This window comes from Pleuronectes platessa, chromosome 1 (assembly GCF_947347685.1).
Source record: "Pleuronectes platessa chromosome 1, fPlePla1.1, whole genome shotgun sequence".
Taxonomy (NCBI): Eukaryota; Metazoa; Chordata; class Actinopteri; order Pleuronectiformes; family Pleuronectidae; genus Pleuronectes; species Pleuronectes platessa.
In genome coordinates this window covers 1,472,847-1,487,844 of record NC_070626.1, presented here as the reverse complement: position 1 = coordinate 1,487,844, position 14,998 = coordinate 1,472,847, and the positions used below count along the sequence as shown (strand labels likewise).

The 14,998-nt window shown below is 40.4% G+C and overlaps 1 long non-coding RNA gene across 1 annotated transcript; it reads right to left on the bottom strand.

Annotated features, from left to right (window-relative positions):
* Window positions 1–2,468: 2,468 nt before the first annotated feature.
* Window positions 2,469–14,704, bottom strand: LOC128426628 (uncharacterized). The gene is made up of 2 exons (XR_008333280.1): window positions 14,558–14,704; window positions 2,469–9,096 (listed from the first exon to the last, which is right to left on the bottom strand). It is a non-coding gene; the product is annotated as an uncharacterized LOC128426628 (long non-coding RNA).
* Window positions 14,705–14,998: the final 294 nt, after the last annotated feature.

The window sequence follows — 14,998 nt, the reverse complement described above, 5'->3', positions numbered from 1 at the left end:
CGCTCTGTGTTAGGACTTTCTTTGATTTAAATGATGATACAGTTGTAATTGGTGAAATATGAGTGCAGTATACATACAGCATCTGTATTTCTGGTGCTGCATGCAGGGTGGGGTCTTATCTTTGAAGAGTTGAACCACTTATGCAACCTGACTGGGCTGCAGGCACTGCTCATGCCACCAGTAGTGACAAGGACACTAGCAGATTACAAAACTAGAGAAGGGTAAGGAGAGAGCAATTGTCTGTTGCCACTGACAGTAACATGAGCAATTGTAATCCCCAAGTCTGAAGATGTATTCCACAGCAATCCCATATAACTTCCTCTATTCGATTCTAACAGTACATCCATGAATGGCTAGAACGGTCTCTATGTTACATGTAGTAATTCACATCTTATTAGATAGTTAAGCGTAAAGTATGCATAACCAAATCACAGTGTGTCCTTGCATCTTGCCAATAGTGAAATACGCAAAAGACTATGTCGGTGAGAGTTGAAGTTGGTGCCGCTGTCTGGGGCATCCGAGTTAGATATGGAAATCCCTAAGTGTAGACACAACAATGCACTGTTGGTTGGCCCTTTTTCTTTAACCTAACCTTGGGTACTGATGGAGTGTAGAGAGTATCTATGGAATTTGGACATCCAGGTTTTTCTGACTACCCATACGTGTGCCTCCCATCTAAATTTGTCATCTGAATTATATCCCTCTTAAATGTTATGTAGAGCCATTTCTTGGACATGGCTGACAGCGTATCTATTTGGGCCTGGAACAGTTTCAATTACATTGGCAGCACTAAGTCTACCCTGTTTTTCAATTGGAGAATGGGACCATCATAACTTCACATTTTTGGAAGGAAACGTGTCTGCTGGTAGTTGACAGACAACAGGAGTATCTCCACTAAGGTTCTTATTCTCATCACAGGAGGATGGCACATATTCAGGGTCCTACACATTATCCTTTGTCGCTTTTACTTTGACAAAATCTCACTGGCAGAAAACCTTTCGTCAGATCTTGTTTTTAGTTGAGTGAGCAGGAAGAGAAGCACACAACACCCAGATAAATGGTTTAGAAGGCTGCTGTGCAAGCCTCTCCATGTCGGGTGAACCATTAGTGGTTTGTGCACTACAGATATAAGTGAAAATCGGCCCCAAACAGGTGGAATTTTTTTAAAGTTTAGAATATATATGTTGAAAGGACCTGACTATCATCCTAAACATAAAAAAATCAAATGTGTGTAAAATATTGATTCTTCAAACATGTTCTATACACCTAAAACAGCCCAATTGACCCCAAATAACACTGATGTGTACAATATGCATACAGGACATTGAAAATACATAATCATGTAAATGTTATGCCTACCCAGCTGTCCCCATTAAATTAGGAAAAGTCATTAAATATAAACCCCAAAAAATTACATTAACCATTTATCTAGAGCAGGGGTTTTCAACCAGGGGTCTGCGGCCCCCTGGTGGTCCGCGACGGCATTGCAGGGGGTCCGCGAAATTCGCTTTGATATTTCAACAAATTTCCAGATTACTCTTGACTATCGTGAAAAATATTTAAAATAAGAAAAATATGTCTGAAATAATATAAAGGTGATGAGGGGAACCTTAAAACCGGCTTGGGGCTAGAAACTGCCGGTAGTTTGCCCCTGTGCATGTGTGTTAAAGGTAGATGTAGAAGAGCTAGGTAGAAAAACTCTCAGGAGGTCTTGGAGATGTAATTTGTATGATGGGAATTTGTATTCTCCCAAAAAGAAGACCCAAAAGGGCAGAGTTAATAATGAAAATATTAGATAAAACAAAAGAGCGAAAAACAAATACTTTGTAAAAATAAAAATAAATTGGCATAATAGCCTAAACAGTTAATTGCAATAACAGTCAACTTTTCCACGTTCGCTGGTTGAGAAACAATTTCTTAGGAGAGCTCTAGACATACACACATGGCAGTACTACTCACTTAGTAGGTCGGATTTGCTGCTGGTGATCATGAACTTAAGCTTAAACTTAAGTAGGCCTCAATTGTTTCTGTGATATTTTATGATTATCATTTGTGACATATTCTGTATTACTTTGTCATCTTCCCTAATCAGTTGTAGCCCCAGTTTATGTTGATTGTTATTGATCACCGTTACTTAAACGTTCTCTCAACATGTCAGCTACATGTCTGTACATTTAATTCATGAACGTTATATATTGACGTACATATGGTTCTGAGAAGCAGTACAACTACAAACTGCATTTTAATTTTGTTTTCAATTCTTAAGCACTGAAAATCAACCGTTTTTTGTTTGGGTTTTTTAAATAAAACCAACATGGAAAGCCAAATGTTAAAACTTCCTTCTATCCACATGCACGCGCGCGGCACACACACGCACGCGCTTCTTAGGCACATCAGTTGGCCACGGATTACTTTGTAGTCAGAATGGTGGTCCCTGGGATAAAAAAAACAGTCAAATACCCCTGATCTAGAGTACTGTGTGGTCATCTGATGACCAATTTGTTTTCTTTAATTAGTGTACTGATTGAACAACACCTACCATCATGTGGTTACATTACATTGCATAATTTAACATTACATTACGTAATGTAACCATGCTTTTATCCATGGCGACTTCTAATAAGAGCATTCAACAAGAGTTCCTTCCTGGAAACTTAAAAAATGATGGACATACACACTTAATAACACAGTAGCGTCACCTTGCTTAATCCAAATCAGTCACATTTAACAATCCTGCATGTTTTAATGTTGAGTTTGTTTTGCAGCTTGGTTTTTTAATATTTGGTCCACTATTTTCATATCAGTCATCAATTATAAACTAACTAATAAACAGTCATCACTCTAACACAAACTATTTCAACATCCCCAAAATATTTCTGCAGTTCAATTTACATGTGTAAGACAGACAGTGCACAAAATAATAATGCATTTGTGGATGCAGGTTTGTCTTAACCCTCTGTTCGAAATTGTATTATACAGGCCAAGGTGAAGTAAACTTCACACTAAGTTAAATAATGAAACACAGTCACAACACAAACCAACCTGTGAAACTACAGTTTTGTATGTACACAAAAAAAAAAAACATTTAACAATTTCCTCTTCACAGCGAATAGCTAATATTCCTAATAATTTTTTTATTACTGCTTTGATCTGGAAAATTATTACCTCTGCAACAAGAGGATTTCAACTGACTTAAATTTTTCTATATAGTTCTGATGAGGATGTTGTGAGTTGAATAATCTTTTTAACTTAACTCCTGACTGGCCAGATGTGTGAATCAGGAGCTCATACAATCATTTGAAAAATTGACATCAGTTTTGTATCATGTCAGGAAATTAACAATGCTGTTCAGTTTTTTTTGGTGGCTTAGGGTTAGTTGCTGCTTCAATCTCTCTGTTCCTTTCATAGAGGATGTTTCATTGTTTCTTACGCAAAAGAGGTAGGAAGCCTTGAAGTTCCTTTCCCTATCATTTAAAGAATTTAATCTAAAAATGGAGGTTGTTGATATACTCCAGGGTCATTTTACTCAGCAACATTCCGAGGCAAAATGGACTATTCAACCAAACCTAGGTTCACCCAATGCTCACAATTTGCAAACAATATGAAACCTTTGTGAAAAAAAGTAAAACACTGTATGCAGGTATGTTGTGAATCTGTATAATTAGTTTTATGACTGATAAATGGCTTTCAAAGAAACAGTAAGTCAGCTATTTAAAAAAAGCCACACAATGGAAGCATTTCTCTTGGCTAGAGTCAGGCTCCCCCCACGGGTGGGAGGCGTAACTCACTGTAGTAAATACAAGTTGCTGTTGGAGTTTTTCCATAGACAGTGGTACATGCACATTTGCTTACACGTAGATAAAAAAGGAACCAGCAACCACAGAACCTAAAGAGCCACGTGGACTAACAAGGTTGAGAAATGTTAAATTTTAGATGGATATACATAGTTTTATATATATCATATCATATGATTGCTATCGGATGGTAAATTATCGCTGAATATGTACTTTTCATTGACATGCAGACATTAGTATATGGGTTGAAAATGGACAATAAAATGGTACATGTTTAATGTCTATGGACTGTCCCATGCAGGCCAGTGGACAGACTAACTGCTTGAAGGGTCCATGGTCTGAAATTGTGGATTTCTTTCTGATAAAGTGTAACTCTGACTGTTCACCTTATCAGCTTTAGACTTGCATGATTATTCTTCATGACCTGAGGAAGTGCAGTATTGAATTTGGTGCGGTTTGGATGCAATACGTTCAAATTAATACAACCTTGCATTACAGGCAAACAACACAATGAAGTCAGTTGGGGCAGGGCTATGTGCCTTATCATTCAAGTCTTTTTCAATCTCCTCAGAAAAATGACAACAGGGGCTTGTCAGCTAAAAATACATGTAATACATGCAATATATGAAAAAAGAATACCAGTCATGTCCAACATGTCCATGGCAAACTAAGATGTTGACTCTGCTGAAATTCCCTCTTAATTTGAACTTCAATTGTCCTATTGTTGTTATTAAACTTTCTCAGTATTCCATTAAAACTCTCAACACTTTTATCCAAAGCGACTTACAATAAGAGCATTCAACTATGAAACACAGAACTACTATGAACAACTATGAAACAAACACAGAACAGCCAGAATCATGTAAGTACATTTACTAACACCAGAAAGAATAAACGGGTCCTCAGTCACATACTCATCCAATATAAAAGTATAATTTAAAAACGGTTATAACCGCTGCTTTGAGCAGCTGCCGTGTGAGTTCGTAGGAGGTGATGTAATTGTCGCAGGTGACGTTACGACCATGTAGTACCTCCGTTAAATCAAGCACTACCCGCAACCCCAATTTCCGTTCTGGGCGTCTGTTGCCCGGCTTTCAATCAATCAAATTTTATTTGTATAGCCCATATTCCCAAATTACAATTCGTCTCATAGGGCTTTAACAGGGTGTGACATCCTCTGTCCTTCACCCTCAGCAAGAGTAAGGAAAAACTACTAAAAACCCTTTTAACAGGGAAAAAATGCGTAGAAACCTCAGAGAGAGCCACATGTGGGGGATCCCTCTCCCAGGACGGACAGAAGTGCAATAGATGACACGTGCAGGAAAACATCATCAAGATTAAAGTGTTCAAGATTAAAGATTAAAGTCTCTAGCAGCATTTGATGAGGGTAAGCATCCCGAAGGAAAACCCCAACATGACATGCCAAGCAGTCCCGCTGCAATCACAGTCCATGGTCAGCAACCAGCAGGACCACGATCCACCATCCAGACCAGAACGCCACTCCAGTCCTGAGTCACCGTCCACCGCTCCCCACCACGAGCCGCCACCGCGGTCCAGGTCCAATGCCCGTACCCGATGCCAACGCGACACAGGATCAACCCACACGACACAGAATCCGCCACACTGGATCCACCACGCGACCCCCGGTGCGCGATCACCAAACCGCAATCCATGGTGCGGCCACAGAGGCCCTGGATCTGCGGGAGATAAAGCAAAGGGATTCCGGGGAAGGGGGATAGGGATGGAGAAGAGAAAGGAGAAGCTGGAAAAAGAAGCTCCATGTGTCATGTGTCATAAAATAGAACAAGTTACGTTCTGCCGCACTAATTAGCTCTAACTATAAGCTTTATCAAAAAGGAAGGTTTTGAGCCTACTCTTAAACGAACAGATGGTGTCTGCCTCCCGAACTGAAAGTGGTAGTTTATTCCACAGCAGAGGAGCTTGATGGCTAAAAGCTCTGGCTCCTACTCTACTTTTAGAAACTTTAGGGACAACAAGTAGGCCTAAATTCTGGGAGCGGAGTGCTCTAGTGGGTTTATAAGGTACTAACAACTCTTTAAGGTAAAAAGGCGCTATATTATTAAGGGCCTTGAAGGTGAGGAGGAGAATTTTAAATTCTATTCTAGATTTAACTGGAAGCCAGTGTAGGGATGCTAATACTGGAGAAATGTGCTATCTTTTCTTTGTTCTCGTCAGGACACGTGCTGCGGTATTTTGGACAAGCTGTAGAGTCTTTAACAACTTACTGCTGGAGCCTGATAATAATGAATTACAATAGTCCAGTCTCAATGTAACAAAGGCGTGGACTAGTTTTTCTGCATCTTTTTGCGAAAGGACGTCTGATTTTTGAGATATTACGCAAGTGGAAAAAGGCGGTCCTAGAAATTTGTTTTAAGTGACTATTAAAGGATAAATCAGGATCGAAGATCACTCCCAAGTTCCTGACTGCTTTGTTGGAAGCAAGGGCAATGTCGTCTAGCGCAGCTATATCATTAGATAATGTATCTCTAAGGTGTTTGGGGCCAAGTATTATAACCTCTGTTTTGTCTGAGTTTAATAATAGAAAATTGCGGGTCATCCAGGTTTTTATGTCCTTGAGACATGCTCGAAGTTTAGTTAATTGATTACTTTGTTCAGGTTTTATTGACAAGTATAACTGGGTGTCATCCGCATAGCAGTGGAAATTTACAGAGTGTGTCCTAATAATGTTTCCTAGTGGAAGCATATATGATGAGAATAAATTCGGGCCGAGCATAGAGCCCTGTGGAACACCAAGATTTACTTTGATGCGCACAGATAACTCATCATTAATTTGCACGAATTGGGAGCGATCAGAAAAGTACGATTTCAACCAGTTAAGGGCGGTTTCATTAATGTTAATTAACTGTTTGAGTCTTTGCAATAAAATTTGATGGTCAATTGTGTCGAAGGCTGCACTGAGATCTAACAGAACAAGGAGAGACACAAGTCCCTGATCTGAGGCTATTAAAAGGTCATTAGTGACTTTTGCCAAGGCTGTCTCTGTGCTGTGATTGGCTTTAAACCCCGACTGAAAGTTTTTTATATATTTTATATTATTTAACACTATTCTTCCAGTCTGTGGTTTACAACATGGTTGCTGGAGCGCCACTTCCTTTCTAGTTTTCTTGATAATTGTTTTAACTCATTTGTCTGGGAATTATACCACGGAGCTAATTTACTATGTTTGACATTTTTCTTTTTTAGAGGGGCTATGGAATTTAATGTTAATCGTAATGAGTCTGCAGAGCTATCGACGAGGTGGTCGATCTCAATGGAGCTCGGGTTTTTAAAGAATTTGTTCTTTATATCTACGGATAATACGGGTTTAAATGTAATTGGAATTATTCCCTTAAATTTTGCTACAGCACTATCTGGTAGACATCTAGAAAATGAGTTTTTTATTAGTGGCATATATTCAGTTATTGAAAAATCGAAGGTTATTAAATTATGGTCTAAGTTTGATAAAAACTCAGGGAATTCTGTTAAAAATTCAGTATAAGCCCTGGGAGCATGGTAAACTACAGCAAATATGATTGGCTGTTGGTGTTTCCTGGATTGGCGTGGAAGACTAAGAACCAGACATTCAAATGATTTGTAGCTGAGTTTAGGTTTAGGATTAATTGATAGACTAGAGTTAAAAATAGCAGCAACTCCACCTCCTCGCCCAAATTCTCTGGGAACCTGTGAATTTATGACTGGGGGGAGTAGATTCATTTAGACTGACATATTCATCAGGATGCAGCCACGTCTCAGTGAGGGATAATAAATCTATGTTGTAATCGGAGACTATTTCATTAACTAAAATAGCTTTTGATGACAGGGATCTAATGTTTAAAAGACCACATTTAAAAGTCTTAGTTCCCTGTGTTGTTTCAGAGGTTGTTTTAATTTGTATAAGATTATTGTGTGGAGTTCTCGCTCTGTTATTGTTTAATTTCAATAATTTAATCGGACGGTGGACAGACACAATCTCTATGGGGTTTTGTGACTGATCCAGAGGGAACGCAGAGAAGTGTTTAGCACTGCAGCTCTGCTTCCTGGTCCCAACTATGGGTTGTCATGTTATAGACTTAGTAATATTCCTAGATAAGAGAGCTGCTCCATCCTAAGTGGGATGAACGCCGTCTCTCATAACAAGACCAGGTTTCCTCAAAAAAGTTAGCCAATTATCTACAAAGCTCACGCCGTTTACAGGACACCACCTCGACAGCCAGCGGTTAAAAGACAACATGCGGCTAAACATGTCATCACCTGTTGTGTTAGGGAGCGGGCCAGAGAAAACTACTGTGTCTGACATCGTTTTTGCGAAAGCACACAACGACTCAACATTCACTTTAGTGACCTCCGACATGCGAAGCCGGGAGTCATTGCTGCCGACGTGAATTACGATTTTATTGTATCTACGTTTAGTTTTAGACAGCAGCTTTAGTTTAGATGCGATGTCGCCTGCTCTGGCCCCTGGGATACAATTAACTATGGTCGCTGGTGTCGCTAACCTGACGTTTCTCAGAACCGAGTTGCCAATAATCAGAGTTTGTTTATCAGCGGGTGCCTCGCTGAGTGTAGAGAATCTATTTGAAACGTGAGCTGGTGGCTCTTTAATCGTGGGCTTTTTAAGACTAGCACTATGCCCCCCTCCGGACCGTCACCCTGGGCTCCCTGCTGCACGGGACTAGTCAGGGGGCTGCTAGTTAAGGCTAGGCTACGTGCTAAGCTAGGTGGCTCCGCGGCTAGCGGTAGCCGGCTAACTACAGCTAACAGAGTTTCTAAGCTGCGGAGCCGAGCTTCTAAGTCGCTAAGCCTCGCCTCCATCGCTACCAACACACTACATTTATTACAAGTACCTCTACTGTTAAGGGAGGCAGAGGAGTAGGTAAACATAAGACACTCGGAGCAAGAGAGAGCAGTGGAGCAACAGGGAGAAAGAGAAGACATCGCTGCTATAGAGCTACGAGGGTGAGCTCAAACAGAACACAGAATCACTAAGCAAGATAGAGTATGGGTTGTTATGTGTGGGTGTTTAACTACAGACCGGTGATTTTAGCCGTAGTGCTACAGAGAAACAGCTGTGTTTAGCGGAGGAGATAATACAGAGAGCGACCACCGCCAGCAGCAAGAAAACATGAAATGATGCAGCACGCTTACCGTAATGACGTCACCGGCTTTCCGGTGTACACTTGCATCTTCCAAGCGTAGCTGGATTTTGCATTGCAGGTCACCCATGACTTGATCCCGTATTTAGCCGGCTTGCTGGGCATGTACTGGTGGAAAGGACACCGGCCTATGGAGAAGGATAAGAAGAAGAAGAAGGAGACATAATAATAACAATAATAATATTAACCCTACCGGTTCATCATCTCCAGGATGATGTTCTCTACCGTCGGCGTGATGAACAAGCGAAACGTCAAGGCTATTCACCGGCGAGGGACTTCGCATGCATCGTGGGGCCCAGACAGACCCCACTTAGAGCCGCATCAACGGCTGAGGAGGAGCAGCAGCTCCCCTCTCGGCCGTACGCCTGCGATGCCCATATTATTTCCCCGTTTCTTGACTTGAAGGTCTTTCTTTCCAAGCGTCCGGTGGGGGTGGGGGTGGGGGTGCAGCCGTGGTCTTGTCCCTCTTCTTCTTCGTCCAAGGATGACAAATCTGCAGAAGCATCACCCACTGGGTCGTAGTCCTTGTCGTCTCCGTTGTCTTCAACCTCATCATCCAAGTTGTCCTCCGCGTCGTCCTCAAAGTCGTCTCTGTCTTCTTCCCGGTCTGCCACTCATCTGGTTGTCTATCTGCTTCTAGGTCTGGCTCTTTTGCGTCCTCTTCGGGCTCAGAGGAGGGATCCTCGGAGAATAGCTGTTTCAATCGTGCAAACGCGCCAACGTGATTATCGTGGCATGGTCAGGGAGGGTGGCACACTGTGAATGGGACACCGGCTTCTATATATACCCCTCTTGATTACAATTGGAATCAGGTGTGGGTCTGGCTGATCACACATTGCAGCACCCCAGCGTCCTCCCTCGGGTCCAATTGCCCCATCTTTGGGTTACCCTAATCCTCTACGTGAAAAGACAGGGCTTGCACACACACACACACAAGGTAATACAACTTACATAACAATTCAGTAACTTCAGCCTTTTTTAACAGACTCAACAGTGCTTTCATGTACAAATTTGAAATAAAAAAGTCCATCTTCAGAGGAGTAGTACCTAAACAATTATGTAGCTTTAGCTGAGAATACTCACTCGCTGAATCTATGAAAACATCAAAACTGATCCTATTGACACTCCTTAACAAATACTGTTAAGGAGAGTGAATATATGGCACTCCTCTGCATAAAAATATCCCCTTCAAAGTAAAAGCACAGGATGTTTTTCTTAAAATATTTTTTTGGACAGGCAAAGGCCCGCAACCCACTGAAAACTGTTGGGAATCACTTTTCTAGACCCTACATATAAAGATCCCCCAAAACCCAATTTGTGACCTGGAGGCCTATAATTTGATACGAAACACTGCAGCTCACAAAAAAAAGGGGGGTTTGAACCTTCCAAAATCGAAGGAATAATTTTATGCCGCCCAGCTAAAATGTATAGTAAACTGGTGTGAACCAGACTACATAGCAAAGTGGAAAGAGACGGAAAAGAAATTGGGTGACCATCCCATTCAATTACATTGTTTACTTAAAAATGATGTTACATGTAGCCAATAGTAATTAGCCATTACAACCATTAGGTTGTACACAAGCCCTTTGAAGGACCAGGGTAAGCAGAAAAACTAGGAAAGCAAGGATTAGTAAAAAAAAGATTTTATTCACCCAAAGTATTTACTAAACTTGACATGGGTAACAAATTGTTAATTTGTTTTAACCTTAAGGTTTAACAAGACAAATTACACCATCTTAGCTCCTAACTGCAGGTATATCTAGTCTATGCTTGCCAGTCCTTAGATTACAGCTATCGCACAGATGAAGGTGACTCCTGAGAACAACCCCTAAAGTCTACAGCAGAATGGTGTAGTCCAACCATTCATCCTCCTCTACTTAAGCTGTGGTGTTGTAGCAGCTCAGTCTGTGCCAGGTTGCCGGGAGAATACAGGAAAGTAATTAACAATGCAATTTTAACCTCAGTAAATTTGACCAATTGGGTACACTCAATTTAGAAAAATAAATTGGGCTAAAGCAAAGATATTGTGTGTGGTGTTTCAATAATAAATACAACTTCACATTTAAGGGGCAGCAGCCACAACACAATCCACTCCCTCTGCTCTCACACACTGGAAGCTTGACAGGACCTTTGCAGTGATGTTGTTACGCCCAGGTCTATGCTGGATGGTGAAGTGATACGGCTGCATCGCCAGGTACCAGCAGGTGATACTGCTGTTGGCATCTTTCATTCCTTTCATCCACTTCTGGGCTTTGTGGTCAGTTTCCAGGATAAACTCACTCCCCAAGAGAGATTTTCCAGTGAGTCAAATGCAAGACACTTGTTTTCCACAGCGAAATAAGGAGTCTACCTTGGTACAACTTCCTGCTAAGCCACAGGGTGATAATCATGATCCTCTCCCTTTAAAAGTTCCCTGTTTGCAACACAAAGTCTTTATTAAAGATTGGACTACACAAAAGAGTGTTCTTAATTCCATGAGGTCCTTAAAAGCATGTTAATCCTCCTCACTCCATTGTAGCTGAGTAGGGCACATTCGGCGGTTCATATCTGTGATAGCAAGCAGTACAAGAGTAATAGTTTTGCACAAATCGTCTGCACCAACCCGACAGTCCAAGGAATGACTTCAATTGGCTGTTTGTTTGTGGACGCAGATATTTGTAGGTGTGTAGGTCTGAAGCCTAATAACCCTGTTGCCAATAATATAACCAAGATATTCTGTCTCCATCTTAGCAAACTGGCCCTTTGCAGGGTTGGGAGTTAGTTCAGCTTCCTGGAGGCTAATAGCTGCCTTCATGTAGTCCATATGCTCCTCCCATGTTTCACTGTGAACATTAATACAAGAAGCTGGATAGGAATCAAACTGAGATTTTATTTAGGGAGCAGAAATCTGTGCAAAATCTCGTGGTGCCATCAAAAGGCAGAAACAAACTAAAGAGTTAGACCCAGCTTGGCCAAAGGGGGTTACATTTGACGTGAGTGTGTGTAATGATATAGAGCTCAGAATAAAAAAATATACACCAAAGGATACATGATTAACATACCGTAAATGAAGAAGTACAGGATTGGCCAGCGGATGTTCGAAACCCTTATACGCTTCTCACTAAAGTGCCTACTGAAGCTACCTTTTTCACAGTAATTGATTTATGTTCTGCCTTCTTTAGCATTACATTAGCTGAAGACTCAAGACAGATGTTTGCATTCACATATAAAAGGTAAACAATACACATATGCAAGAATGCAGGAGCAGGTGAGCACAGTGTCTGGCAGCAAAGGGGAGCAACGTGGGACTTTAGAGGTCCATGAGGGTCCAATGGTTTCACCTGTAGTGTTGTTGACTTTGTTGGTAACTGAATCCATGATCTAATTAAATTAATTCAAACAGTAGCTGTTAAGTGCAGACAATGTGAACAGTAACCCAAGAGTAGCATCAAGGATAGAAACAAGAAAAAAAAAAATTAAGCAATAATGTATTATGTATATTGTATTTCTCCAAAAAAAACACGTTTAACACCTGCAGGTGCTTGTAAACAACATGAAAAATACTTTCTCTCAAAAAAAGCACATTGCTTCCCTTACTTTTCAAAGTACAATCAGAAAGACAATGTTATCACTTTTAGGTGCTTGTAAAGATGAAAAATATACTTTATTTTCTGAGAAACTGAAAAAAATGCACATTGCTTCCTTTATTGTTCGAAGTGCAAACAGAATGGATCTTTGTAAAAGAACAGCAGAAATGGGGCGCTGTCCTGTAGCCATCACTGATCACAGGATTTCCTTAGAATTATCGTGCCCGACAGAGCAGTCGGAGGTGGAAAGTTTGGAAAGTTCTGACATTAAAATTTATTTTGAAAATGACCCGTCTATTTGCCGATCAAGGCTTTAGATCAGGGTTCTTCAATTAGTTTGGAGCTGGGGCCGGTTCTTGAAACTGAGGCAAAGTCAGGGGCCGGAGGACATGAGTGATCACGGTAACAAGAAATTACAACAACATACTGAAGTTAATATATTTTATTTTGTAAAAGCTTTACAACATATGCCCAAGAGTACGCATAGGCCCAAGGATTCAACAATCAAACAAGGTGAGCAATAACCAAGCCATATTAACAGACAATTGGAGAAATGCAATTAACTAACAAAAACATGCACTTCATTGTACAAAGCTGTACCAACACAACTTTACTGGTCATTATCCTCAATACTTAAGATTAAACTGATTTGAGTGACAGGCAGAATCAAATGTATCTCCACCAACAACATGCATCGCATGGAACTTGATAGAATTGCAACAACTTAAAAGTGCATGGTAGTCTATCAAGGAAATGTGTTTAAAAATGAATCACTCAGTTCAGATGAACTGTATCAGTTGTTTGGAATTTACTCAGAACAACTTCTAAGTGCACCAACAAATACAAAATAAAACTGCATAGTAGGCCTCTGAATTGAATTACAACATAACAATGCATGACAATTAATGAGGTGAATAACATCATAATTAAATCATACTGTTACAAAAATGAACCTTAATTGCTTGCTTGACTAACATGCCTATTAACTTTCATGTAATTTGCCTACATTTGCCATCTAATGAGAGAAATGGCATCTTTTTGACTTGGCAAGAGCAGTGAAGTCAGGTTTATAAGTTGTCAGGGCAATGCGCATGCAGTCATGTAGATGCTGGTCAGTAAGGGATATGCGCTTGTGAGTTTTAATGGCATTCATGTGTGAGAATGATGACGCACAAGTGTATGTTGAACCAAACATTGTCAGAACAAAAAGTGCAAGATCCCTTGAGTGTGGCAATTTCTCACAGCTGACTTCATGGGTCCAGAATTTTTCAAAACCTGCCTGCTGCCATGGCTGACGCAAGTCACCTGATGACTGAATGTCAATGGTTTCCAGTTGTAAAGACCCCTCATCCACAGAGGATAAAAGCTCCTTTCCTTTCAATGCAAAGTCAGATTGAACGTTCACAGAGAAAGGATCCTTTACAAATGTCATAATGCCACTGGGGATTTATTTTATTTTATTTTATTCAATTTATTTAAAATTACAAATTAATTCCTTAATTAAAAGAAATTCAACCGATGTCACTAGAGTGTGGCAGATAAATACGACAAAATATAATGATATACGTCTAGCATAAAAACTGGGGTATTTTCTAAATATAATAATAACAAATGTGAAACTGATGTGTATTCTTATGCAACTTTATTAGCAGCGTCCTCGTAACATTGCACCAACAACACAACAGTGAGTAACAATGAATCAATCACAAATAAAAAACAATTATAAAGTGCATGAAAAATATATCTAACCACAACGCTGAATCAGTGGAAGCCCTGAGCCTGTTTCTCTGCAACAAGGCGGTCCCATCTAGGGCTAATAGTGACAATAACACCCGAAGTGTGTTGCTGATGTCTAGTCTACTCCGTAATTTCGTTTTGGTTGCCGTCACAGCAGAAAACTCCGCTTCGCACAGATATGATGTCGTAAATGGCAACAGAGTTTTTAGTGCTCTTGTGGCGATCTCAGGGTTTTCTGCCGTGACTTTAATCCAGAACACCGGTAGAGTTGTTTTCTTGAACATACTTTTAAGGCCGCCATCATTTGCGATCTCCAGCAGCTGATCTTCTCCTTGCACAGACATGCTGGATTCACCTGGTTTGTTGACAAATGGGTCCGACAAATACCGTCTGCGTTTGTGTTCAGCGAAAACGTGACGTGACCGAGACAAGCGTCTTGGCAAATACGTAAAGCATGAGTCATAACGGAGAGGATCCGGTCATTTTTCAAAATAAAACACCGTTCAGAATCAGATTATAAATAAAACGGAAATAGTGTAAGTTGTTTATTCTTTCTGGGCGGCCTGGTACCAAATGACCCACGGCCCGGTTCAAAATAAAGCGAAACTATAAAGTGCTATGAGTGAGTGCCATTTAAGTGCTACTTAATTGTTAGTTTAAACATTTATTGTATTTAAAAAATAAATAAATAAATATATATATTTTTTTTTATTCAAGCACTTTTCGA